This window comes from Palaemon carinicauda, chromosome 37 (genome assembly GCF_036898095.1).
Source record: "Palaemon carinicauda isolate YSFRI2023 chromosome 37, ASM3689809v2, whole genome shotgun sequence".
In the NCBI taxonomy this organism is placed as follows: domain Eukaryota; kingdom Metazoa; phylum Arthropoda; class Malacostraca; order Decapoda; family Palaemonidae; genus Palaemon; species Palaemon carinicauda.
In genome coordinates this window covers 11,596,812-11,624,480 of record NC_090761.1, presented here as the reverse complement: position 1 = coordinate 11,624,480, position 27,669 = coordinate 11,596,812, and the positions used below count along the sequence as shown (strand labels likewise).

General features: G+C 45.3%; 1 long non-coding RNA gene across 1 annotated transcript in view; it reads left to right on the top strand.

The window, feature by feature from the left end:
* The window catches only part of LOC137629453 (uncharacterized), a 108,105-nt gene that overhangs the window by 63,025 nt on the left and 17,411 nt on the right, over nucleotides 1-27,669 (top strand). Inside the window, exon 2 of the long non-coding RNA XR_011041509.1 lies at nucleotides 3,306-3,488. This is a non-coding gene — a long non-coding RNA (uncharacterized lncRNA). The remainder of the gene's footprint in view (nucleotides 1-3,305; nucleotides 3,489-27,669) is intronic.

Genomic DNA, 27,669 nt, shown 5'->3' with positions numbered 1-27,669 from the left:
GAGGGAGAGAAGAATGTCAGAGCAGATCTTCTCAGCAGAGGAAGACAGGTTCTGACGACAGAATGGACCCTACATCATGAGGTATGCAGCAGGCTTTAGAATCTGTGGGGAGAACCGTCAGTAGACCTCTTTGCGATGCAGAGAACAAAGAGGTTATCTGTTTACCGCTCTCCAGTCCCAGACAAGGAAGCAGTGGCAGTGGACGCCTTCCTCATGGAGTGTCTACGCCTTCCCCCCATTCAAGATCCTAGACAGTCATGAAGAAGTTCAGGGAGTCGAACAACGCCCGCATGACCCTGATAGCTCCATTTTGGCCCATGAGACCCTGGATCACAGAAGTGATGGAGTGGCTAGCAGATACCCCCAGATTGTTACCTTGTCGGAACGATCTACTCAGACAGCCACATATAGAGAGATACCATCAAAATCTCCTCGCTCTCAATCTAACTGCCTTTCGACTATCGAAACACTGGCAAGACCGAAGGGCTTTTCGAGGGAAGCTGCAAGAGCAATCGCGAGAGCAAGGAGGACGTCCACAATCAAGGTGTACCAGTCAAAGTGGGACGTTTTCAGGGAATGGTGCAGTTAACAACATTTCCTCTTCCAGTACCTCTCTAACTGAACTGGAAGATTTTCTGTTACACTTAAGAACCCAAGAGAAACTAGCAGTATCAACCATCAAGGGATACCGCAGCATGATAGCTTCCGTCTTCCGTCACAGAGATATTGACGTGTGAGGAGACAAGGATCTCTCGGACCTCATAAGGTCCTTTGAGACAGTTAAGAGGAAGGACAACCCAACCCCCTCTTGGAATTTGGATGTAGTCCTGATGTTTTTAACCTCGAGCAGGTTTGAACCTCTCGACAAGGCTTCGTGGAAAGATCTCACTAAGACCCTATTCCTGGTTGCGTTGGCAACAGCCAAGAGGAAAGGAGAATTGTAAGCTTTTCGCAGAAATGTAGGCTTCAATGGAAAGAAGGCAGTCTGCTCGCTGCAACTAGGTTTTCTCGCCAAAAACGAGAATCCTTCTCAGCCATGGCCCAGATCCTTTATTATTCCAGGATTATCTCATTTAGTAGGACGGGAAAAGGAGAAAGGCCTTTGTCCAGTGAGGCCCATAAAATTTTATCTGCAGAGGACCAAAAACATGAGAGGACAGGCAGCCAACCTCTGGTGCTCGGTGAAGAAACCTTCGTTACCCTTGTCGAAGAATGCACTGGCGTTCTTTATCAAGGATTTAATAAGGGAAGCTCACCAGAACTGTGATGAGAAAAGCTTCCCAATCCTCAAAGTCAAAGCACACGAAGTAAGAGCTGTGGCGACTTCGATGGCTTATAGACACAAGAAGTCTATGAAATCGATTTTGGAAGCGACATTCTGGCGAAGCAAGTCAATCTTCGCAGATTGTTAGCTTAAAGAGGTTCAGACCCAATATGAGGATTGTTGTTCCCTGGGTCCGTACGTTTCCTCCGGCGCTGTAGTTGGAGAAGGTACTACTGCCTCTAACCTATAACCTTGTTTGTACCCCTGCTTTTTCTTGAACTTGATTTCACAGGTTGTCTGTTGAAGGTTGTTCCAACCTTCCACGGTCAGGGGTGCAAGTCTAAGTTAGGTTTTATGGAGTGTTTTTAGGGTGTTAGTGGGTCAGGTGGTCAGATCATTCTCCATGGCTATGCCAGGATAGCAAGGGTGGTGGTCTAGTCATGTTAAGGTCAAGGACTGTGTGACAGCCCCACAGAGACTTTCTACAGCCCCCCGGGTGGATCGCTGGGTCTCACAAGAAATGCAGGCAAATGAGGTAGGAAAACTATGAAGCCAGCTTCCTTATCAGGTAGGAACCAGATTATTGGTACAGCTAATTTGTACATACATACATACATATACCAAGGCACTTCCCCCAATTTTGGGGGGTAGCCGACATCAACAAATGAAACAAAAACAAAAAGGGGACCTCTACTCTCTACGTTCCTCCAGCCTAACAAGGGACTCAACCGAGTTCAGATGGTACTGCTAAGGTGCCACAGCCCACCCTCCCACATTATCCATCACAGATGAAGCTTCATAATGCTGAATCCCCTACTGCTGCTACCTCCGCGGTCATCTAAGGCATTGGAGGCAGCAGCAGGGCCTACCGGAACTGCGTCACAATCGCTCGCCATTCATTCCTATTTCTAGCACGCTCTCTTGCCTCTCTCACATCTATCCTCCTATCACCCAGAGCATATAAAAATTAGAATAGCGCCAACGTTATCCCTGCGTGTCGTAAGAGGCGACTAAAAGGGACGGGACGAGGGGGCTGGGAACCGCCTCTCCTGTATCTACATCCTGTGAGACATCGACAGCTAATTTGTAGCGATTGATAATTATACGAATTCCCGACAGTGTTGCTGTTCTCTAACCCACCACCAATGGTGTCAATCAACTATATACAGTATATGTAACTACCAGGGAAGTTAGATACAGTATTTAAAAATGGTATTTTTATTTTAAAATAAGTTTTTAAATATACTTACCTGGTAGTTACATATGTAAAAGGTCCCTCCCTCCTCCCCTCTGAGAACTGGGGCATGGAATTTCTGAGGACAAATGGGAATGGTTCTAGGTACCTGGGTAGAGGGAGCACAGGTATGATTACCTGGCCATCTATTTGCAATTGCCGTGAATTTTGAATTTCTGTCGTGCGTGCGACGAATCGGCGGGATAAAGCTAAATATATGTAACTACCAGGTAAGTACATTTAAAAACTTATTTTCAAATGAAAATACCATTTTTCTTGTTCATGTTAGTCAATTTGAAGATAGAATAAAAGCGGGCATATTAATCCATTAATTTATATTAATAAATCAGTTACTTCCATATTGATGTCTTGAATTTTCTAATGTTACTCCTTCAATTAATTGAAACGTTCCTTATAATCTGTAGATAATTTTTTTCATACCAATTGATACCCCAATTTCCATTTGTAAAAGCTTATTTTTATCTTCTTTTCCTACCCTCATCTAAATGCTATTTTTAGCAAACTCATGGATTAAATCTTTGTTTATAGGAAATCTAAATAGCTCATTTAGATAACATAGTAAAAAAAAATCTATGAACTGAATCTATAGAATGCGTGTGCTTGTTTCTATTGATTTTCATGAAAGAATAGTTATGAAAAGTAAAAATTTTTTTTTTGATATAAACTCATCTAATAACTTTTTATATACGTGATTTTTTAGTATATGTTTCGGTTCTCCTATCAAAGCGCCTTATTTGTCCTAAATTATGAGGGTAGTAGTAATTCATATAATATTTTTTTTTTCAGGATACAGTTGGTCGCTTGCTTGAGATTAATAAATACCTGACAGCAGATATAGCGGTGCTGTCCATTAACCACAAGAAAACTTCTGTTCAAATGTGAACTAGAGGATCTCTGACTTCATAAAAAAAAGACATGCCATTGTCTTGGGTATTGGAAGAATTAATCATCTTCAAAATTCTTGTGTAGGTCTGTTTACACTGAGGCTCCAAGTGGCCTGATTGATTTCTCAAAGTTAACAGTTTGAATTCAGCTACAAAACTAATATTTTTTATAAACCCTAAAATCTGTTGCTGTCTGAGCCATAAAGTTTTCTTTGTACATTTTACTGTACTGATTAAGTCCTAACTTTTGTAAATGCTACTGTCAGTTTTTTATTTGAAAATTTCAACAAACAAAACTTAAAATTACGTTATACTTTATATGCTACTTAAAATATCACTGAATCACCAATTCAATAACTTTGATAACCTGCTCAGTCTCTTGGTAACTTGTCTTACTAAATTTACTAGAAGCCTCATTATTGTTATCAAATGTAAATTTTACTCATATGATATTTTTAATATGAGGTATAAGTATGTTAGTAATACCTTGTTTTATCAAGACTATAGAACAAGGTCATATAATTTTCAGTTGTGTGCCACTAAATTCAAATTTGATTTGACCACAATGCTTGTATGGTTGCCATAGTTTTATATAGCATTTAAAATGACACAAACTCTAAACCATAGTATTCTTTTAGATCAGAAAGCATAGCTGAAACTTATGTTACTAATATTAAATGGCTATTTCTTTTCACAAACATTGTGCTATCTTTAGGTAATTTTTTTCTGCTTTTTTACAAAAAGGACGTAGAAAATCTTTAATCCAATTATGTAGTACAGTATAATGTGTGTTTTTAACATATGTCATCTTAGGTCCAGATATTTGATCTTATTTTTACTAATGTATTTATGTAATCTAAAGCTTAACTGATGGCCAGTTTCTCAAATAGGTGAGGTACTACAGGGGGAAGATCTTTTTTATACAGTGATTTCTATTCATTGTATTTTTATGATACCGTTCTCTTGTTGGTACCTGTGGATATTGGACTAGGCTGATAGATGGGAAAGCTATATAGCTTTTCTGAGTTTTTTACCTTGTGTTTAAGTTTATCATATAAGGTTTTGTTTCTATCCTTACTTTCCATTAGGTCTCTCTATTCTGTAAATATTTTTTGGCCATTAACTTTAGTCTTTAATTAGAACACATCTTATGCACCTTGATATCATAAAACCTATGATGATTGCTATGGTTTTTTTTGAGTTCTCTGCTTAGATGCAGTTTTTTGTAAATAGGCAAGTTTCAGCAGCAGTAATTTAGTTCCACCTTTTCTGTTCTGTCTGATGTGAAGGCTGCTCATGATGTTGAATAATATGGAGAATTGCACATGATATGCATTATTTGGTTAGATTATTATTTCAAGTTAATTGACTGGTTTGAACATACAGGTAAATTTTGCTAAACTATCAAGTTTGTGTTGTTAGTAACTGATTATATATGAAGGTTCTGGCCAGAAAATTACTCTTGGAGAATCTTTAGTCTGGTACTTTAAGAAAAGTCTTTAGAAGTTTCTTTCTGTGGATCTTGATGAAAATATGTTATGATTGGTTAAGTGTTGATGGTTTGATGGGGAAATGCTAAAATTTTTAAGCAGTTAAGGCATTCTACAAAACTAATAACGATATCCAGCTTGGAAATTTATCCCCAATCAAGTTTTGAAGCATGATCTATACTTTCTTAAAGTTTATTTCTCTTTTCATGATAGGGTTATTGCATTTTCATATTGAAAATATTGATCGCCTTCAGAGGATGTAATGATTTCACAGCTTGGTTTCCTTTAGATATTAAATTTTTCTTAAAGCTTCCTGTTGGCATCCTTTTTGAGGAATAGTTAAAATCATTTTGCTCCAATGGTTACTGGAAGGAGTATTGAAATTGAATTTGAATTTATAGATATCAGGAGAATTAATGGTTTGATAAACTTAATAGCAACCTATAACTAATTATTCATAAGGGTAATAAAACATCATGTTGGTTTCCAGTGATATCCACCCTAAGGATATCAGTATGTCATTGCTTTTGTTCTTTGGTACTCTGTATTAGTTGTGAAAAAATTTAAGAAAATTATGTAAGGGTTGTAATCTAACCACATCAATTCAAAATATTTTCTTTCATATTTAGGTTTACAAAGTTTTACAAGGTTTTTCTGAATTTCAGGATTATGCCTACCTTAAGGAAAGGTTTAGGCCACTCAAGCTGACAGTTTTGAATGGGCTGGTTTGGTTTAAATAGCTTCAAAGTTATTCCTTGTTTTGTCGCAGTGGGGAATCAGCTTGTTGTAAAGTTTCTCCTAAGATCCTGTGTGGGTTTTTTGTCTGTTGAGTTACTTTGGGCATTCCTTACCAGATAGAGTTGTCTGTGAGTAACGTTGTTTACAGATTTTTTCACATAATCCTGTTTTGGAGATAGAAATGTCATTTCAGGGCATAAAGGGCTTTCTTTAGTAATGAAGATTTTTTTCTGGCACTTTCTGTTTGAAATTGTCTTCCAGAGTTCCCCTTGTTTTACGAGTTTTCTTCGGGCAAATATTGGGTAATGCCTATTTTTCAATATTAATCTTACCCGATAATCATGTAGCTGTCAACTCTGTTGCCGACAGAAATCTACGGTCGGGATACGCCAGCGATCGCTATACAGGTGGGGGTGAACACCACAGCGCCATCTGTGGTCAGGTACTCCAGTACTTCTTGTCAACACCACCTCAATTTTTCCTCTGTCGTGCCTCCGGCTAGACCTACATGGATACGCTGTTGATTCTGGAGTTATTGCTCACGATTTGGTGATGTATTTACTCTAGAGTTTAGCCTTCGCTATTCAGGAAGCTTTATCATTAGCTTAGCAAGTTTTTGGAATTAATTTGATTTAATTTTTTATTTAATTTTGGTACGAAGAGAGTATGAACTCTCTTTCACTTTTAAATGGCCGACCCTTCCCTTAGACGGAAGTGTTGGTGTCGAAGAGAGTATAGACTCTCTTTCTTAATTTTGCTTAACAAAAGTTATAGATTTATTTTATATCTCTCCGCCTTTTATAGGCCTCTTTGATTAACTTCCTTTTATTATAAACTTATTAAAATTAATTTTTATATTTGTTTATATTCGACCTTTCCTAATAGTAGGCGGTCTTTTCTTGGAACCGAAGTTAATTAACATTGAGCCCGTCATTTCGTTTTTACCTGTTAACATATTATGCTATTTTAATGTTTTTGAAAGAATTTCTTTGATAGTCTCGTACTGTTTTCAAAGTTGAACTAACGTTTTGTTTTGTCTCTGCAGTTGTTGACGTTCAGAACGTTCAACTTGCGCTCTATCGTTACGATAGAGAGAGAGTCTATCACGGTGTCACGTTGCAGTAAGAGTAAACCGATTCTAGCGTTTTGTTCATTCTTTCTTAGCTTAAATGGTTTTAATTCTAATAAAGGAACTTTTTATTTGGGAAATCTTTCAGTTTTTTTCCTTTAACAATAATATGTTTTAACGATATATATAATTGGGCTCATCTCTCAGGTGCTAAGTCAAGAGAGAGAGAGAGAGAGATAGAGACGGAGGGAGAGAGAGGAGGATAAACGTTTCGTTCAAGCGGGTAACGTTGTTATCGTTTTTGCTCTTCTCCCTAGTCTCTTTAGGGGAAGAAGGTAAACGTTTCTAGAGTTTTATTCTTGTTCTCAGGCTTTATGCGGTGAGAGATTTTAAACGTAGTTTATTTGATCTAGTGTTTAGTCTCTTTTCCAGCCACTGAATTATTTATCTTTCATTATGTTTTTCTGTTACATTGTAATACTGTTTTCGCAATTACTAACTTTTAATGAAGGATAGAATTGCGTGTTTCAGGTACAAACCACTTAAAGTTTCGAGTTCAGTGAAATAAGTGCAAACAGAAAATCAAAAGTGATAAAGTGATAAGCGCAAAGTGTTACAGTGTTGCGTTCGAGGGTTCGTCTGTTCGTGCCAGTTGTTCGCCTAGTCTGGGACCTCTTACAAGCTCCCAAGCCCAGGGGAGAAGTAACGTCGAAGGACTTATGGGTTCATCAGGCCTTGATCGACGAACAGACGTTTCCCTCCGTGGTTTCGGGTGTTACCAACTCACGTAGCCGACGTGATCACCCCACCCACACAAAGACGAGAGAGCCCTTTTATTCCTCGTCTGCGGAAGAGGTTTCTCGCAGAAACCATGGACCAAATCTTGCAGCTTTTAAGTGCAAGTCGGTCCCTTCCGCGCCAGTCCAACTCCTAGGTGGTGCCATTAGCACTGGGTCAGTTCGGACTTGCTGCAGTACGACAACTGCACACCTCCCAGAGAGGCAAGGTGGTATCACAACAGGCAGTAACTCCGTCTGTTGCCGCACCAGCTGTTTTAGACCCTCAGTCTCAACGGACAGTAGCTCCGTTTGTTGTTGTCTTTCTTAAACTCTAGTGGTCTATGCTGCAGACAATGCAGTCTCAGCTTGCGGTGTTGATGCAGGAGTTTCAGGCAGAGAAGGTTAGCACACCTCCTCCTGCGAGCGCTCCTCCACCTCTGCGCAGTCCACCCTGCCAGACGTATGATGTTGAGGCTCCTCCTGCCTCCATGCGTGAGCTGCCGCATTGGGAGTTGCCAGGTACCAGCGCTATGCAGCAACCTCCACTTTCCTTGAGGCAGGAGCCTCATGCTATGCGGCAACCGCCTCAACTCCTGAGGCAAGAGCCTCAACTCTTGAGGCAAGAACCTCTACTCTTGAGGCAAGAGCCTCAACTCTTGAGGCAAGAACCTCAACTCTTGAGGCAAGAGCCTCAACTCTTGAGGCAAGAACCTCAACTCTTGAGGCAAGAACCTCAACTCTTGAGGCAAGAACCTCAACTCTTGAGGCAAGAGCCTCAACTCTTGAGGCAAGAACCTCAACTCTTGAGGCAAGAGCCTCAACTCTTGAGGCAAGAACCTCAACTCTTGAGGCAAGAACCTCAACTCTTGAGGCAAGAGCCTCAACTCTTGAGGCAAGAACCTCAACTCTTGAGGCAAGAGCCTCAACTCTTGAGGCAAGAGCCTCTCTCTGCGCAGCCACCTCCTCAACCCTTGAGGCAGACGCAACTCTTGAGGCAGGAACCTCATGCTATGAGGCAGCCACCTCAACGCATGCAGCAACCGCATTCTTCACAGCATGAGCCTCTCTCTGCGCAGCTACCTCCTCAACCCTTGAGGCAGACGCAACTCTTGAGGCAGGAACCTCACAGGAGCCTCATGCTATGCGGCATCCTCCTCAAACCATGAGGCAGGAGCCTCATGCTATGCGGCATCCTCCTCAACCCATGAGGCAGGAGCCTCATGCTATGCGACAACCTCCTCTACCCATGAGGCAGCCTCATGCTATGCGGCATCCTCCTCAACCCATGAGGCAGGAGCCTCATGCTATGCGGCATCCTCCTCAACCCATGAGGCAGGAGTCTCATGCTATGAGGAGCCTCATGCTATGCGGCATCCTCCTCAAACCATGAGGCAGGAGCCTCATGCTATGCGGCAACCGCCTCAACCCATGAGGCAGGAGCCTCATACTATGCGGCATCCTCCTCAACGCATGCGGCATGAGCCTCATCCCTTGCAGCATGAGCCTCATCCCATGCAGCATGAGCCTCATCCCATGCAGCATGAGCCTCATCCCATGCAGCATGAGGCTCATACCATGCAGCATGAGCCTCATCCCATGCAGCATGAGCCTCATCCCATGCAGCATAAGCCGCACGCCATGCAATATGCTCTGCTTACCTTACAGCATGCTCTACATACAGCATGCTCTGCATACAGCATGCTCTGCATACCTTACCGCATGCTCCTCAGTCACACATCTTTGGTTGTTGCCAACTCACTAGACTGTCAAGCAGTTTCATAACGTTGCCTTCTAGTCTGCTGCTTTTGCACCAGTGAAACCCTCACTGAGAGAACTTAGCTTTTCTCGGATATGGTTCCTGTAGATGAGAAAGTGCTATTCTCCCTCCTTCTGATATTCCCTTGAGGACTCTGTCATTTGGAGAGGAGCCTTTAGCTGCTTAGCCTCCTATGGACTTTTATTTAAGCATAACATGCTTCCAGGGAGGGTAATGGTTCCACTTCAGTCGCTAACCCCGTCTGTTACCACACCTGCTCCCATAGACCTTGAGCTGTGTTGCAAGACATGCAGTCCAAGCTTAGTCCTTGTTAGAGGTTTTTTTTGTTTACGGAGTCAGTGTGTCACTGGGAAGACGTTCAACAACCAGCAGAAGTGACTTGTTGTGACGCAGTGCGGCAACCTCAGCAACCCGATAAGGAGTTGTCTGTACGACCCAGACAGTCTAGACAGCTTCGGGTTGTCACTGTACTTCCTCGCTTCCCCATGGTTGACAGTTCACAGACTGTGCAGCAGTACCATGATCTTGTGTCCGGCTCCGTCAGACGACTAGCTTTTAAGAGCTCCCACAAGTCGTCGCTGTCTGGAGATTCTCAGATGGACTATGGATCTGACCAAGGAACTGGGCCTCCTGGTCAATTTTGAGGAGTCCCAGCTCGTCCCATCCCAGACCATTGTCTACCTGGGTATGGATCTTCAGAGTCGAGCTTTTCGGGCTTTTCCGTCGGCCCCAAGGATCTACTAAGCCCTAGATTGCATCCAGAGCATGCTGAGAAGGAACCGATGCTCAGTCAGGTAGTGGATGAGTCTAACAGGGACACTTTCATCGCTGGCCCTGTTCATCGAGTTAGGGAGACGCCACCTCCGCCCCCTTCAGTATCATCTAGCGGCTCACTGGATAAAGGACATGACGCTAGAGACGATCTCAGTTCCTGTTTCCGAAGAGAGGAGGTCTACTCTCACGTGGTGAAAGAACAGCTTTCTTCTCAAGGAAGTCTACCTTTGGCTGTTCAGAAACCCGACCGCCGTCTCTTCTCTGACGCATCAGACACGGGCTGGGGTGCGACTTTGGACGGACAGGAATGCTCGGGAACATGGAATCAGGAGCTAAGGACACTTCACATCTATTGCCAGGAGCTGTTGGCGGTTCATCTGGCCTTGATAAACTTCAAGTCCCTCCAGCTTAACAAGGTGGTGGAGGTGGACTCTGACAACACCACAGCCTTGGCTTACATCTCCAAGCAGGGAAGGACTCATTCGTGGAAGTTGTTCTGGATCGCAAGGGACCTCCTCATCTGGTTAAAAGATCGAAAGCTCACGCTGGTAACGAGGTTCATTCAGGGCGATATGAATGTCATGGCAGATCGCCTTAGCCGGAAGGGTCAGGTCATCCCCACAGAGTGGACCCTTCACAAGAATGTTTGCAGCAGACTTTGGGCCCTGTGGGGTCAGCCAACCATAGATCTGTTCGCTACCTCGATAACCTAGAGGCTCCCGTTGTATTGTTCTCCGATTCCAGACCCAGCAGCAGTTCACGTGGATGCTTTTCTGCTGGATTGGTCCCATCTCGACCTGTATGCATTCCCGCCGTTCAAGATTGTCAACAGGGTACTTCAGAAGTTCGCCTCTCGCAAAGGGACACGGCTGACGTTGGTTGGCTCCGCTCTGGCCCGCGAGAGAATGGTTCATAGAGGTACTGCAATGGCTGGTCGACATTCCCAGGACTCTTCCTCTAGGAGTGGACCTTCTACGTCTACCTCACGTAAAGAAGGTACATCCAAACCTCCACGCTCTTCGTCTGACTGCCTTCAGACTTTCGAAAGACTCTCAAGAGCTAGGGGCTTTTCGAAGGAGGCAGCCAGAGCGATTGCCAGAGCAAGGAGGACATCCACTCTCAGAGTCTATCAGTCTAAAGGGGAAGTCTTCCGAAGCTGGTACAAGGCCAATGCAGTTTCCTCATCCAGTACCACTGTAACCCAGATTGCTGACTTCCTGTTACATCTAAGGAACGTAAGATCCCTTTCAGCTCCTACGATTAAGGGTTACAGAAGTATGTTGGCAGCGGTTTTCCGCCACAGAGGCTTGGATCTTTCCACCAACAAAGATCTACAGGACCTCCTTAGGTCTTTTGAGACCTCAAAGGAACGTCGGTTGTCCACTCCAGGCTGGAATCTAGACGTGGTCCTAAGGTTCCTTATGTCATCAAGATTTGAACCTCTCCAATCAGCCTCTTTTAAGGACCTCACATTAAAAACTCTTTTCCTCGTGTGCTTGACAACAGCTAAAAGAGTAAGTGAGATCCACGCCTTCAGCAGGAACATAGTTTTCACATCTGAAACGGCTACATGTTCCTTGCAGCTCGGTTTTTTGCTAAAACGAGCTTCTTTCACGTCCTTGGCCTAAGTCGTTAGAGATCCCAATCCTGTCCAACTTGGTGGGGGACGAACTGGAGAGAGTACTTTGCCCAGTTAGAGCTCTTAGGTACTATCTAAAAAGGTCATAACCTTTACGAGGCCAATCAGAAGCCTTATGGTGTGCTATCAAGAAGCCTTCTCTTCCAAGGTCTAAGAACTCAGTTTCTTACCTATTCAGGCTCCTGATTAGGGAAGCACATTCTCATCTGAAGGAAGAAGACCTTGCTTTGCTGAAGGTAAGGACACAGGAAGTGAGAGCTGTGGCTACTTCAGTGGCCCTCAAACAGAACCGTTCTCTGCAGAGTGTTATGGATGCAACCTATTGGAGAAGCAAGTCAGTGTTCGCATCATTCTATCTCAAAGATGTCCAGTCTCTTTACGAGAACTGCTACACCCTGGGACCATTCGTAGCAACGAATGCAGTAGTAGGCGGGGGCTCAGCCACTACATTCCCATAATCCCATAACCTTTTTAACCTTTCTCTTGAATACTTTTTATGGGTTGTACGGTCGGCTAAGAAGCCTTCCACATCCTTGTTGATTTGGCGGGTGGTCAATTCTTTCTTGAGAAGCGCCGAGGTTAAAGGTTGTGATGAGGTCCTTTAGTATGGGTTGCAGCCCTTTATACTTCAGCACCTAAGAGTCGTTCAGCATCCTAAGAGGACCGCTACGCTCAGTAAGGAAGACGTACTTAATAAAGGCAGAGTAATGGTTCAAGTCGTCTTCCTTACCAGGTACTTATTTATTTTATGTTATTTTTGAATAACTAATAAAATAAAATACGGGATACTTAGCTTCTTTGTTAACATGTATGCTGGTCTCCACCCACCACCCTGGGTGTGAATCAGCTACATGATTATCGGGTAAGATTAATATTGAAAAATGTTATTTTCATTAGTAAAATAAATTTTTGAATATACTTACCCGATAATCATGATTTAATTGACCCACCCTTCCTCCCCATAGAGAACCAGTGGACCGAGGAAAAAATTGAGGTGGTGTTGACAAGAAGTACTGGAGTACCTGACCACAGATGGCGCTGTGGTGTTCACCCCCACCTGTATAGCGATCGCTGGCGTATCCCGACCGTAGATTTCTGTCGGCAACAGAGTTGACAGCTACATGATTATCGGGTAAGTATATTCAAAAATTTATTTTACTAATGAAAATAACATATTTACCAAGATTTGGTGAACACTCATTGGTTTCAATTCTCTTAAAACTTCTTTTGTAGCACTCCTTGGTCTATGGAGTTATTTGAGGAACTCCTTAGCTATGGATTATTGCAAAATTCAGGCTTTTACGTTATTTGGGATACTCTTTAATCTATTCGGTAATATTAGAATAATTTATCTATGGTGTTAGTCAAGGTGTTTCTTGATTCAATAAGCTATCTGGGGCACATGTTTGAATTATCAATTTGGAGTATCCCTTATTTACAGATTTTTTTTTGTGAGATTCATTGATTTGTTCAGGACATCACTTTGGCTGTGAAGTTATTAGGGCCTTATTTCTTTATCCATTCACTTATTCATGACCTTTTTAAAAGTAATTCTGGACACTTGTCTTCAGTGTTATTTAATAAACTTGTAGGGAGTTGTCTAAAGCACTCATTGGATAATGAAATGGTCTATAAGTTATTTGGAGTAATATATTGCCTATGGAATTATGTTGTCATCTGCTACACACCTTGGTTTAAGGAGCTATTTTGTGGACTCATTGGATTGATTATTTCATGTGACATATTGATTCCATGTTTCTGTACAAGTAATTCCCCGTTTCATTTTTTAAATCTTGTTTTCAAGTTCCAATTTACTCGTCAATCTTTAGGCTCCAGAACTGTATGATTTAAGATCTAATTGACAAAATCTTTGTAGTTTGTAAATTTAAGATTTATACATATTTCTAATAATTTTGCTTTTATCTTTCGGGGGATATTTAAAAGAGAACTTCTGTATCAATGGAATTCAAGGTATGTGCTGACATGCAGCTCCCAAAGTTTTTCTTCCTATGCTGTCTGCTAAACTAATATAAAACCGACGAAAATTTGCTTTAACCCGTTTTGTTTTTTAAATAAGGAAATATTTAAAGCATACTATTCTGTAAATTTCTTATACTGTAAGGGAAAATTGTGTAAAATAATTAGCTTTTTCTTTCCTTTTATTGAAAACAATGTATTACCCTTGTGCAATTCTGTTTCTTAATAACTAAAACAAACTAGAATCTTTTTGTTCCTACACAAATACAAACCCTTCGCTCTTTACTATGGGTATATTGTTTTGGCGCAGCTGGAAACTAGCCGTAAACTTTTTACGCGAGGTAAACTACCTGCCACTAGTTAGTGGGGTTTAGACCAACCATCCCACTCACACAGTCAGCTCATCTATTTATCCCTTTTTGCTTTTGGCTCAGTGTAGAGCAGACGTGCTCTCTCTCTTCCCCGTAAAAACTTAATTGTTGAAAATAATGGCTGCCTCAGTTGCATTGATCTTACACTCCATCTTCTCGATGGCTCTAATTATCTTCTTTTCAGGACTACTGCATACAGCCAGTAACTGAGCAAAATTCATCCTTCATGGGGGGTAGTCAAATTCAGGTATAATTGGCGAGTCAAGGTTTTAATATAAAATTGTTCCAACACAGAATACTTACCTCGAACTACTTTCTTAGGAGAGTCTGGGGATCTCTCAATCATCGACCAAGAATTGTGTGTAGTTGCCCCTCCCCCCCCTCTCCGCTGCCTCTCAAGGGCGTTCCAGGGCGAAGGGATACACGCCCAGGAGCGACCCAGGTCACGCGTGTGGGCATGTTTTCCAACCATTAAGCTTCTGGTTGCGACGTAGATAATATCTCGCCGCTCTCTCCCTTATCCCGACCGTTCACCTTGTGTTCTCACGTGATTACTTTGTGTTCTCAACCCTTGTCCCACGTGTTCCCGTGCTTTCCTTTACCTTGTGTCTCACGTATTCCCGTTGTGTTCTTCACCTTTCCCTTGTGTCCTTGTGTCGTTTGTGTTCACTTTTGTCGTGGAACCTCAGCGTCAACGTCCCGGGCCTCAAGTGGCTAAGTCTTGCAGGGCATGGCTCTTGCCGACCGGGGTCGACCCGCATTCCATGTGCTCCTCGTGTCGGGGGAAGAGGTGTTTCCCGGAGTCTTAAGTGCCCGGAGTGTGAGTCTTGGCCGGAGCTCCAATGGGCTCTTTTCGCCAAGAAAAAGAAGAAGGCTTCTAAGAGGTCGCCTAAGAAGTCAGGTCTTTCGTCGCCGGTGACGTCGCCCTCGGTCCTGTCGAAGAGAGGTTCTCCTTCGCCTTCCCCTACCCAGGGTAGGGGACTAGGTAAGTCCGTTTCGGGGAAGCGGCCCATTGCTGTTCCCCATGAGTCTAATGTGGGGGATTCTGTGTTGAAGGGGTCTATGCAGACAAGTGAGGGGTCTGCTAAAGTGGTGGGAGTGTGTGCTATAGATGAAGGCTTCAGCGCCCATCCCCACGCCCGTAACGTGCTTTTCAGGTGCAACATTTTCCGGGGGTGGCCAGGACATTGGTAAGCGACCCACGGGCGTTTCGGACCCCAACTCCATCGTTTGGAGGGCCTAGAGGACTCCCTTCAGGTCCCACTTGAGATTGGAGGAGGACAGCGAAGGATGGTTCGAAGGTCGTCCCATAACCCATTCACCCCCGGCACCATCAGCCACGCTCCCGCCGGACTTCATGGAGCTGGTAATCCCGAATTCCAGACCCAGGACCCCCAGGAGGCTCGTGGTAGAGTCGGAAGTTTGTCTCCTCGTACTCCGATGACGACTTCTCCTACGAATCCTATTCGTCGGATGGTTACAGCGATCGAGACTCGAGGAGGAGGAGATCGAGCCCACGCGACAGTCTGCCCACAAAGAGGAGGAGGTCCTCGAGGAGGGACTACCGAAGGAGGTTATTGCCGCGGAAGAGGTATGTCACAGTGGTTCGATATCGTAGGGAATCCAGCAGGTCGGTTGCCGCTCCCGTGCCTGCCTCGGTGGCTGCTGGAGCCGCTCCCGTTGCCCTGTACAGTGTCTCTTCGGCTCCGCCCGTTTGTCGGGGCCACCGTTGGCAGTCTCTTTACTGGCCCGGCCTAGTAAGTCGGCGGAGCCACCCGTGTGCGGAGAAATCCCGCAAGCTCGGCCCAGTAACGTGACTCAAGTGTCTTTGGTCACAGCTGTCCCGGCCAAGTTTCGGGATTCGCCGCTGCCACGACCATCCGGGTGAGCCCGGGAGGAGGTAGACCTATGACGGCTATCTCCGCCCTGACAGCTCTACCCGTGACGGAGGCGCCTGCTCCATCATCCTACCAGGAGGAACGGGATGCCTCCACGCCCACGGATCCCTCTGCGTTCGATGAACCTGCCGATGCGGGGTACGGGTAGTGGACGGTTTAATTGACTCGGGCGAGTGTTCGGTGGAGGAGGTCTCGTTCTACCGTAAGGTGCTTGCTCTCATCCGACGGCACCATAAGTTGGACGAACCTCAACCAATGGCTGCGCGATCTTGGCTCTCGGGTCTGGGCAGGATGGTGGAGGATCCTGTGCAGAAGAAGCCTTCCTTGACCCTACCTTTAGCCCCCGATGTTGCCATGGGAATGGAACACGTGGACCTGTACTTCTCAGCCCCGGAGAATTCCCTGAGATCACAAGGCTCAGGCAAACTCCTACCGGGTCTCAAGACCCAGATGAAGTTCTACGTGCCGGACGGTCACCATTCAGGGCCCCGCACGGTAGAAGAAGTGGTCGTTACTCAAAGCCAAGGCAACTCGGACGAACGTAGCCTTAGCGAGCCGGTGGTCTTCTCTCCAGCGGAGCCCTCCATGATGGAGGTCATCGCACAGGACGTTGTGAACGTCACCTCTTGGCTGGATTGGTGGGCCTGTACACTGGCGGACTTTCAGATCTCATATGACCTCGCAGTGCCAGACAATCAGGCTCTTCTGAAAGAATTGATCTGCTCAAGGGATAAAGCCATGAAATTTCTGGCATGCCAGTCCCTTACCCAGACTGCTAACTGGGTTCTGAAGAGAAGTGACACTATCCTAAGCAGACTTTCCCGCAGGCTCTCCGAGCGAAAGGCAAAGTTCCTTAGAAACTCTCCCATCTGGGCCAAGACAATGTTCCCTCTCCAGACGGTAGCAGAGACAATGGAGAGAGTCAGCAGATTGAAGATTCCAGCCGAGCCCAGGCAGCAGTTGCCAAGGTGGGCCTTTGCGAGGAGACCTCCGGCGGACGGGGCCTACCCACTTCCGCCCCCAGATAGGCAAGGAGCATCCACCTCTTCATGGCACCAGCCTCCGCGGCCCTCCAGGGGGAATGGTGCTCAACCCCAAACCTCCTATAGACCTAAGTTCTCCTGGTCAAGGAGAAGCCGGTCAAACCGCCTTCATAGAAGGAGATAGGGAGAGAGGTCCCCTACACCTCCCCACACCCCTGGTGGGGGGATGCCTTAAACAATTTTGGTAAGCATAGTGGGACAACGGGGCGGACCCATGGACGGTTACTGTTCTCAGGATGGTTACTGTTCACAGGGAGGAATACAGGATTCCCTTCCTGTCAGAGCCGCCCCGCTAATCCCCAATCACCGAGGGGTATGGTTAGCTCCCAACAACTCAGAGAAGAAGGCAGCTCTACAGGCAGAGGTGGAAGTTATGCTCGAGAAAAGAGCCCTGAAACCCGTGCACGAGCTGGCACCGGGATTCTACAGCAGACTCTTCCTGGTGGAAAAAGCGACAGGAGGTTGGAGACCAGTAATCGACCTTGGCTTTGAACAAATTCATCAAGAAGACGCCCTTCAAGATGGACACACCGAAGTCGGTTCTGGCAGCCGTGAGAGAAGGGGATTTCATGATGTCTCTGGATCTCAAGGATGCCTACTTCCAGGTTCCCGTTCACCTCTCCAGTAAAAAGTTTCTCAGGGTAAAGTGGGGCCCCAGACTCTTCAATTCAGGACCCTCTGCTTCGGTCTGTCGACAGCCCCTCAAGTCTTCACGAGAGTCTTTGCCCTGGTCTTGACCTGGGCACACAAGCAAGGCATCAGACTGATAAGGTACCTCAACGACTGGTTGTTGCTTTCAGCCTCAGAGGTAATCTTGAAAGAACAAGGGAGTCAACTAATCAATTTCTGCAAAGAACTTGGGATAACCATCAATTTCGGGAAATCCCATCTGGTTCCCACCACCAAGATGACTTACCTGGGGATGGTGTTAGATTCCCGGCTGGTGAGAGCCCTCCCATCCCAGGAGAGACTAGACAACCTGGACCAGGTGATCTGCCCGTTCCTGACCGGTGCCCGAGGGAAGGCCAAGGATTGGCAGAGATTAGTAGGTCACCTGGTCTCATTAGAGAAGTTGGTTCTGCAGGACAGGCTCAAACTCAGACCAGTTCAGTGGAACCTGAAGGACCTCTGGTCAAAGGGAAGCTCCCCACAGAAGATAATCCCGGTGTCACTTCCCTCCAAAGAAGCTCTCCTTTGGTGGTCCGACAGGAGGAATACGTTGAAAGGGATTCTGTTCGGCTCCCCTCCCCCGGAGATACTGCTCTTCACGGACGCATCGAAGGAATGGTGGGGAGCGCATCTCCTCGAGGAAACAGCAGAGGGGAAGTGGTCAGTGGAGGAAAAGGCCCAGTACATCAATCTTCTGGAGCTCATGGCATTGCAAAGGGCATTGATAACCTTCGTCCGCCTCGTTCAGGGGAACTCGGTAGCCCTCATGTGCGACAACGCCACGGTAGTAGCGTACATCAAGAAACAAGGAGGGCTAAGATCAAGGGATTTGTGCTATCTCACAGCTCGGGTCCTAGAATGGGCCGAAAGGAACGACATTCTCCTATCGGCCAGATTCATACCCGGAAAGAGGAACGTCCTGGCGGACGGGCTAAGCAGGGAAGGCCAAATAGTGGGATCAGAGTGGTCCCTTCACCCCCAAGTGGCACAGGAAATCCTCCGTCATTGGGTCTCCCCAGTGATAGACTTGTTCGCCACAAGACTAAACGCGAAGCACCCCATGTTCTGCTCCCCGATACCGGATCCGACAGCAGCCTTCGAAGACGCCTTCCAGCACCCTTGGGACAACCTCGACGTATACGCCTTTCCCCCCTTCGGGATGATCAGACAGGTGCTCAACAGGTTAAGACAGTCAAAGTCCACAGAGATGACTTTGGTAGCGGCCTGGTGGCCGGAGAGATAGTGGTTTGTGGATCTGCAGGACCTAGCCATTCTCCCGCCGTGGCCCTTACCAATGAGAGGAGACCTGCTAAGTCAACCACACTTCCAAAAGGTGCACGAAAACCCTCAGGGGCTAAGGCTTCACGCGTGGAGGTTATCAAGCGGTTGCCAAGGAAGGAAGGGTTCTCGGACAAAACAGCGGATAGGATGTCGGGGTACCTGCGGAGGTCCTCGTGTTGGTGCTAAATGGGCAACCTTTGTCAAATGGTGTGCCACTCAGAACCTTTGGCCCTTGGACGTTTCGGTCCACAACATCACAGACTTCCTGGTACACTTGAGGGATGATCTAGGGGTCTCCATCCCAGCCATCAGAGGGGTTCAAGCAGTGTTAGGACAGGTGTTCCAACTTAAGGGCATCAATCTAGGGACCTCGCGTCACATCTTGATGCTCATCAGGAGTATTGAGCAAACTTGGGATCCCTGCACCTCAAGGGTTCCCCAGTGAGATGTGGCCAAAGGCTCGGTCAAGAAGGCAGTTTCCAAAAACACCATAACATATATTCTGGCTGAGACAGGTCATAAGGAGGGCCTATGAGAATGAGGGCTCCACGGTGCCTGGTACCCCCAAGACCTCATGATATTAGAGGCCTTAGCATGTCCTTAGCGTTTGGAACCAACATGGCGGTAAGCCAAATCTTACGGGCGGGCACTTGGGCTAGGCAGTTTACCTTTATAGCCAACTACCTCAAGGACTATACAAGGAAGTCCTTGGATACTTTCTCCATCGGGCCAGTCATTGCGGCCATGCAACAAGTTTAGTAGTTTGAGCCCCGGGTTAGCCGTGGGAAGTAATCGTAAGCAACACAAGTTCCTCCTTACTTCCTTGTTAACCTCTTATCCTTTTCCCGAGACTCCACCCCCCTTTTTTCCCCATCCCTACATGAGAGATGGGACGTTAGAACACATCAAGTATGGATTTTGAATAAAAGGTGAGTTGTACATAAGGTAGACTTTTGCGTGCTTTCCCCTACTCCTGCCTCTCCCTGGGAGTCCAAAACTAGCCCCCTATCTAGTTCAAGGGCCCCAGCGAGTCTCGAACATTTCAATCTGTAAGCTACTCCCTCCTCCTAAAGTATAAGTTTCCTAAGAAAGTAGTTCGAGGTAAGTATTCTGTGTTGGAACAAATCACAAATTTTGAGTAATTTGTATTTTTCCTAACATACTTGCCTCGAACTACTTTCGGGTAACGGCCCTCCCATCTTGCCCCGAGTATCTTCTGGAGTTAGAGGACGACTTAAAACATAAGCTTAATAGTTGGAAAGCATGGCCAACCGGGTGACCTGGGTCGCTCCTGGGCGTGTATCCCTTCGCCCTGGAACACCCTTGAGAGGCAGCGGAGAGGGGGGCAATTACGCAAAATTCTTGGTCGGTGATTGAGAGATCCCCAGACTCTCCTAAGAAAGTAGTTCGAGGTAAGTATGTTAGGAAAAATACAAATTACTTAAAATTTGTGATTTCACAAATTAGGTAAGATTCACATACATACATACATATACCAAGGCACTTCCCCCAATTTTGGGAGGTAGCCGACATCAACAAATGAAACCAAAAAGGGGACCTCTACTCTCTACGTTCCTCCCAGCCTAACAAGGGACTCAACCGAGTTCAGCTGGTACTGCTAGGGTGCCACAGCCCACCCTCCCCCGTTATCCACCACAGATGAAGCTTCATAATGCTGAATCCCCTACTGCTGCTACCTCCGCGGTCATCTAAGGCATCGGAGGAAGCAGCAGGGCCTACTGGAACTGCGTCACAATCGCTCGCCATTCATTCCTATTTCTAGCACGCTCTCGTGCCTCTCTCACATCTATCCTCCTATCACCCAGAGCTTCCTTCACTCCATCCATCCACCCAAACCTTGGCCTTCCTCTTGTACTTCTCCCATCAACTCTTGCATTCATCACCTTCTTCAGCAGACAGCCATTTTCCATTCTCTCAACATGGCCAAACCACCTCAACACATTCATATCCACTCTAGCTGCTAACTCATTTCTTACACCCGTTCTCACCCTCACCACTTCGTTCCTAACCCTATCTACTCAAGATACACCAGCCATACTCCTTAGACACTTCATCTCAAACACATTCAATTTCTGTCTCTCCATCACTTTCATTCCCCACAACTCCAATCCATACATCACAGTTGGTACAATTGCTTTCTCATATAGAACTCTCTTTACATTCATGCCCAACCCTCTATTTTTTACTACTCCCTTAACTGCCCCCAACACTTTGCAACCTTCATTCACTCTCTGACGTACATCTGCTTCCACTCCACCATTTGCTGCAACTACAGACCCCAAGTACTTAAAACTGATCCAACTCCTCAAGTAACTCTCCATTCAACATGACATTCAACCTCGCACCACCTTCCCTTCTCGTACATCTCAAAACCTTACTCTTACCCACATTAACTCTCAACTTCCTTCTCTCACACACACTTCCAAATTCTGTCACTAATCGTCCAAGCTTCTCTTCTGTGTCTGCAACCAGTACAGTATCATCCGCAAACAGCAACTGATTTACAGTGAGCCCTCGTTTATCGCGGTAGATAGGTTCCAGACCCGACCGCGATAGGTGAAAATCCGCGAAGTAGTGACACAATATTTATGTATTTATTTAACATGTGTATTCAGATTTTTGAAACCTTCCCTTGTACGTAGTACTGTTACCAACTACCCTTTAATGTACAGAACACTTAATGCATGTACTACAGTACCCTAAACTAAAACAGGCACAAATATTAAAGGCGATTATATCATGCGTTTCCTAAACACGCCAAAAAGCACGATAAAAAATGGCAACCAATGTTTTGTTTACGTTTATCTCTGATCATAATGAAGAAACAAACGCATTTACACATCTGTGTATAGGTTAGTTTTTGCATCGATTATATTGATTATTCAGTACAGTATGTTGATTTTGTTATTACCAATGTTTTACTTAATTTTTCTTAGGACTTCCAAATGAAATGTCTTTCTTTATGACGCCGCCGTTTCTACGCTCAGTAAACAACCATGCTCAGTAAACAAACGAAGGCATTTAACGCGCATGATGAAAGTGATAAATAATGATATTACAGTAAAAGCTTTTAGAAAATGTTATTACAAATATTATTTACCGTATCTATATAAAATCATACAGTACATACGTAGCAAAGCAGGAAAACAATTTACGAGAGAGAGAGAGAGAGAGAGAGAGAGAGAGAGAGAGAGAGAGAGAGAGAGAGAGAGAGAGAGAGAGAGAGAGAGAGAGAGAGAGTTTGTGTGTGTGTGTGTGTGTGATGTTTTACGTATGTAAATGTAAATTTTAAACAAAAAAATATGATAGGTTATAACATGTATATTCAGACTTTTAAAACCTTCCCTTTAACTTAATGCATACTAAACTAAAACAGGCACAAATATTAAAATGTTAGAATATTAAAGTAAAACATGTATAAAAAAAATAAAGATTGTTACTGTACTCACCACGAAAGAAGTTGAAGAAAAACTTGAATGATGATGGCGATGAATTTGCTGCACAGTAGAAATGATGATGAAGCTGATGATGTGTTCTACTGTGCAGCCAATGATAGTATTTTACGTCTTCAGACGGAGGTGTCTTTTCCTGGGACACCTCTTCAACTTCTTCCTGGGACACTTCAATTTCTTCCGAAGGCGTAGTAGCAGGAGGAACTGGCTCTTTTTTGCGAGGCTGGAAGAACATTGTGATCGGAAGTTGCTGCCGCTGCTTCTTTTTTCGCTCGAAGAGCATCCTGTAGGGAGTCATGATGTCATCGATCTTGTTGCAGAATTGCATAGACCGAACCATATCCTCGTCCCACTCTTGCGACATTTCTTTCAACTCCTTCGCATGGTTGCAGAACTTGGCAAGCCGTTCTAATGTTAAGCCCGTTTCTTCGACATTTTCTTGGGTCTCTTCCTGCGTTTCACTGTCTTCTTCACTGGCCGATTTCGTCAGGTCTTCTAGGTCTGCGTCAGTTAGTGGCTGGGAATGGCAGTCCAACAACTCGTCGACGTCTTCAGTCGTCATGTCGCCAAACCCGTCACCTCCAATTATGGCAGCCAACTGCACAGATTTGCGTATTGCAGAGTGTTGAATTTCAGACAGTGTAAATCCCTCGTCGTCGTAAACGATCTGGGGCCACAACTTCTTCCAGCTCGCATTAACGGTTGCAGGTTTCATTTCTTGCAGTGCCTTCTGAATGTTCTGCAGGCACGTGGCTATTGTGTACTTCCGCCAGTACGCCTTCAAATTAAAATTTTCATCTTCATCTTCTTGGGCAGCATCCACACGCAACGAGGTCCGCCAAGGTATTCTTCGTGTAGAGGGCCTTGAACGGCCTGATAACCCCCTGGTCCATCGGTTGAATTAATGACGTGGTGTTGGGTGGCAGGAACTCAACCTGAATGCCCTCATGCGACAGATCAGTTGCGTGTCCACCAGCGTTATCCATAAGGAGAAGGATCTTAAATGGCAAGCCCTTCTCTAAAAGATATTTACTGACTTGCGGGATAAAACACTGGTAGAACCAGTTGAAGGTCAGCATCTTCGTAATCCATACTTTTTGATTATGCATCCAGTACACGGGAAGGAGATTCTTATTTTTATTTTTCAAAGCTCGAGGATTTTTCGTCTTGTAAATAAGCTCCGGCTTTAGCAAAAATCCAGCAGCATTGCCACACATCACGAGGGTAACGCGATCTTTGAATGCTTTAAAGCCAGAGGCTTTGGCTTCTTCTTTGAACAGGAAAGTTCGCGACGGCATTCTCTTCCAAAACAAGCCGGTCTCATCCATATTAAACACTTGTTCCGGCTTGTATCCACCTTCAGCGATAATGTTCTTGAACGTCTCTTTCGCGTAAGTTTCAGCAGTGGTAGTGTCAGCGGAAGCAGCCTCGCTATGCAGGGAAACGCTTTTCAGGCCGAAGCGTTTCTGAAACTTCGCGAACCATCCTTTGCTGGCGGAAAAACGTTGTTTCTGAGGCTGGGAATCAGTGGATGTCCCTGGTTGAGGTTCATCTACATCATCATCTTCTTCAGCATGGTCGCCATCGTCGTCTTGAGGTTCCTTTGCCGCAAAATTCTCATACAAGCTCAAAGCCTTGGTTCGGATGGTGTTCGTATCCAAGGCTATGTTCTTCTTCCGGCAGTCGGCAATCCAGACTGCTAAAGCACCTTCCATGCGTACGATTGTTTTATTACGCGTGGTAACGACTCGTTTCGCTGATCTGCTTAAGGTGATGGCAGCCGTCTTTCTAATGTTCGCCTCGTCCTTCTTGATGTAGCGAACGGTGGATTCGTTCACTCCAAAATGGCGGGCTGCGGCCGCGTAACTTCTGCCTTCTTTCAACATATCGAGAAGCGTCACCTTCTCAGCAATCCTCATCATCTTTCGGTGGCATTTAGGCTCACTACCAGCCTTAGCAGAAGCAGAACGCTTGGGAGCCATTGTACAGTAGGGGTTAAACAGAAAGTTCAACAAAAAGTTCAACTTAAAACAGTCACGCACAGCACAGATTAAAGTTCACAATAACGTAGCAGCATCTACACGGCGAGAGAGCGGCGAACGAAGTGGCCGCGAAAAGATGCTGGAGGTTGGAGAAGCGGTCAAAACACCAATCACAGGCTAGATTACAAAACTTGGGTTCTGATTCGTCATCTATCAGCGCTTGAACCAATCACAATCCGTCTTACATGCTACGTAGTAGTTACCAATTCAAATACAAGGTATCCTACGTATACAGCTTTACGTACGCTATTTTACGCTTGTTTTGTTGTAGGATATGTAAGCTTATTCGAGATGTGATTTTTGCAACAAAGAATATTATTGGATGCAGTACTACGTACGTATACATACAAAAGATACATGGGAAAGATGCACATCCATTACATTTGTAGTACAGTAGTAGCCATCAGCAGCCTTACACCATTCAAATACGGTATGACTGCATCTGATTTGCGTTTCATGTTCGATTTAATTTTACTACGCACTGTATACTGAATTATCGTATGATCACATTCTCTTTTCGTGTTTTATTTCTTTCTGTACTGAATTATATGTCATATGTAATGCAATGAACCATCAGTAAGAGCAGATATTACTAATTACAGTATTAATGAAAATTACAGGTAACGAAATATCGTATTTGGGGTCTTCATATATCGCGGTATTTTCGAAATTTCCGGAAAATCCACGATATGTTTATACATATGGGTTATGAAAAAAATCCGCGAAGTGGTGAATCCGCGATGGTCGAACCGAGAAGTAGCGAGGGCTCACTGTACTTCTGTTCACGCTTCTTCTCCTCCCCCAGATTGGGGGAATGTCTAGTACTTTCCTCTGGGGACTATCTACTTCTGTTGACGATATCTCGCAGCATTAGATGTGTTCAGGTCGTGGCCAAGGAGCGCTGGAAATGTCATAAGGACTTTCCCAGGTCGGTCACGGGACTACGGTTTATGATCTCTCTCAGCGATCGCTCACGCTTGAGTTAGCGCACACGGTGCCCCGCAAGTGTATGTTATGCCTGAGCTAAAAGAGGTTAGTTTCATCTCTTTTGGCGCTTACGATTCTCGGGCGGAAAAATTTCACCTAAAAGAATCTAAAGACAACCATAGACCAAGAAAACGGTCTTCCGATAGTATCAGACTGCGTAGTTCTCTGATACTCAGCAATGCTTCCTCGCAGAGATCTGCTCGTGTTGCGGAAAGTGTTAGAGCAGACGCATGTGCCAGTCTGGTCTCTCCCTTGCGGCAGACGCAGACGTGAGTCTGTTCTCTCCCTCACGCAGACGCAGACGCAGATGCCAGTCTGGTCTCTCTCACGCAGACGCAGACGCCAGTCTGGTCTCTCTCACGCAGTCACAGACGCAGACGCCAGTCTGGTCGTGTGCTGGACTCTGACAATCAAAGTTGATCCTTTCAAAAAGTTGTCTCACCTTTGCGTTCTGCGAGACACATGACTACCGCTCATGCGGATGCATGCTACACACGGACAGCTCTTGGCAGACTGATCAATCTGAAATCCCAATGCAACCTAGACGCATGTGTCAGCCTGGACGTATGCTGGATAAGGTCAGTCAGGTTTTTTCCCCTCGTCATGATAGACAAACAATTGCTTCTTGGCCCCACTGACCGGACGCGATGCTGTCGCCTCCTCGCGGCTCGCTGTAGATTTGCAACAGGCAGGACGCACACAGCGTGCTGTATCCTCACGGCAAAGTGAACGCATACATCACGCTGACACCTTACGGCAATGCAAACACATGCGGCAATCTGGTCGCATGCTAGACGCATTCAGTCAAGTCTTTTTCTCACTGCAGTATAGAGAGATTGTTATCTCTCCTTCGCGTCTCTCTGGCCACGCAGCTAGCGCTCCTTCGCATCAAGCTTTTGGCTTAAAGTATGTTGAACACTCGCTGGTTACACGCGATCAGGCCTTAACCTTACAGCATGAGGTTCACGTTGTTGATGCTACTTTTCATCAAGCCTAGCTTTGATATCGGTTTCTTGCGACCGATCTGGACGCGTTTCGGGAGGCGGTATAGATCTTGACTCTCTCTCACGGCATGTTGAGCATATGCAGTATGCTGGAACCATACTGGACTCATGCTGGGCCCATGCTGGATGCATGCTAGAAGCATGCCATCGGACCGTTTCCCCGTGTCAGGATTGGAACGTCTTATTTTAAACCATCAAGCTTTAGGTCTGGCTGCCTCCAGTATTTCGGAAAACCTCTAAGATCTAGAGGGTTGTTCGAAGGAGGCAGCTGAGGCTATCGCTTGTACAAAGGACTTTTACCTCAAGGTTTTGCAGCCCAAATAGGAGGTTTTAGGGAATGGTGTAGAGCTAAAGCAGTCTCTTCATTTAGTAACTCTAAAACGCAAGTGGCCTATTTCTTCTTAGATCTTAGAAAAAAGCACATTTTTTCCTCCTCAACCATCAAGGGGCACAGGAGTATGTGGGCAGCTGTCTTCAGACGCAGGAGATTAGATCTATCAAATAAAGACCTTCGAAGATCTTCTCAGATCGTTTGAGATGACTAAGAAGCGTCAGCAAGATTCGCCAGCCTGGGATTTAGAGGTTGTTTCTAAAATTCCGCGGTAGTGACAGATTCGAGCCTTTACACTTGGCTTCTCTTTTAAGATCTGACTTTGAAGACTTTTCTTAGTAAGTCTGGCAACAGTTGAGAGTCAGTGAAGTTCACTCTTTTAGCAAGAACATGGACTTCAGAAACGGATAAGCCATATGCTCCTTGCAACTTGGATTCTGGGTCATAAACAAACGTCCTTCTCATCCATGGCCTAAATCTTTCGAGATCACCATTCTCTCGGATATGGTTTGTGAAGAGTTGAGGAGAGTTTTCTGTCCGGTTAAAACGATGAAGTTTTATCAGGACAGGACTAAAGGAGTTAAGAGACTATTCAGAGGCTCTTTGGTGCGCAGTCAAGAAGCCTGCGCTACCTATGTCTAAAACGCCCTATCATTTCTTTTAGACTTTAATTACAAAAGCTCACTCACACTGTGGTGAGACAGACTTTAAGCTGCTGAAAGAGTAAAGACTCATGAAGTTAGAGCTGTGGGAGCTTCTGTAACTTTTAAACAAAACTGTTCTCTGCAAAGCATCGTGCATACAGCCTTTTGAAGGGGTAATCCTGTATTCGCCTTGCATTACTTATATCGTATCCAGTCTCTTTGTGAGGACTGCAACGTTTTGGGATCATTCGTAACAACGAGTGCAGTAGTAGGTGAAACA